The following is a 1461-nucleotide window of genomic DNA, read 5'->3' on the forward strand; positions in this document are numbered from 1 at the left end:
TTTACAGCGCTCTGCCATTCATTTAGCGACTAAACAGGGTTGCCAGGTATGTTCAAATAGCGCAAGAAAGGTTCACTCTCCTTATCCTAGTGTACAGCGAAATTTGGTGTGACACCCAAGCAATAAGGTGTGATTGTCTCAGCTGACGCTGCTAGCCGTTTTCTTCAAACAGCTAGCAAAGACAGCATTATGTACCGAGATCTATTATTAACCTAGTAGTTTAAATCCTGTTTTTCTCTCCTGAGTATTAAGTCAAAGCAAATTAAAGTTCAGCCTTTAAAAAAAACAAACAAATCAAATATACTTTACCACACAGTGAATATTTTAAATTCTTAGCATATCCCAGCTTCTTGTTAGCATGCTGGGGTCAGAGCACAGAGGTCATTATACAGCACCCTTGTAGCAGACAGGGTGAAGCTGGGACTCGAACCCCCGACCTTGCCATCACACTGAGCCACCACTGCCTGGCTGATAAAGTTAGATATTATATATTAACTAAATTTGCTGCCTTTGTAAAGTTACTTTGTAAAGCATTTTCTCCTTGTACTTATTTATTTATTTATTTAGTTAGTTAGTTAGTTAGTTAGTTAGTTAGTTAGTTAGTTAGTTAGTTAATACCAACCAAAACATTTCACCAAATGGGTCAACTACACTGCCTGGTCAAAAAAGAAAAAAAAGTCACATACTCAAGATTTCATTTAACTGTGTGTGGTATTGCATGAGGATGTCAGGAGTGGCATAGAAGTATGTGAGTGTGGTGCAAAATATGTACGAGAACAGTGTTACAGCAGTTTAAGGTGGAGCCAGGGATCGGTTCTTAGCCCCTTCCAGTTTGCAGTGGTGATGCACAGGTTGACAGATGAGGTTGGACAAGAGTCCACATGGACTATGATATTTGCAGATGATATTGTGATCAGCGAGAGGAAGCAGGTTGAGATGAGTCTAGAGAAGTGGAAAGATGCACTGGAGAGAAGAGGCATGAAGATCAGTAGGAGCCAGACAGAGTAAATTTGTGAAAATGAGAGAGAGGGTGTGGGAAAGGTGCAGTTGCAAGGAATAGATGTAGGGAAGGTAGAGGAGTTAAAATATTTATCAATGGGGAAAAGCAATTCGGAGTGTGGTAGAGAGCAGGCAGGATGGAATGGGTGGAGAAGAGTAGCAAGAGTGATCTGTGACAGAAAGGTATTGGCAAGAATAAAAGCCAAAGTTTACAGGATGGTAGTGAGCAATGTTGTACGGTTTGGAGATGTTCCTACTGACAAAAAGACAGAAGCCAGAGCTGAAGGTGGCAGAGCTGAAGATGCTGTGATTTGCTTTGAAAGTGACAAGAATGGACTGGGTTAGCAATGAGTAAATTAAAGGGACAGTGCAGGTAAGACAGTTTGGGGACAAAGTTAGAGAGGCTGGATTAAGATGGTTTGGACATGTGCAGAGAAGGGATGAGCGGTTTATCAAGAGGAG

Source organism: Clarias gariepinus, chromosome 25, assembly GCF_024256425.1.
Source record: "Clarias gariepinus isolate MV-2021 ecotype Netherlands chromosome 25, CGAR_prim_01v2, whole genome shotgun sequence".
NCBI lineage: Eukaryota > Metazoa > Chordata > Actinopteri > Siluriformes > Clariidae > Clarias > Clarias gariepinus.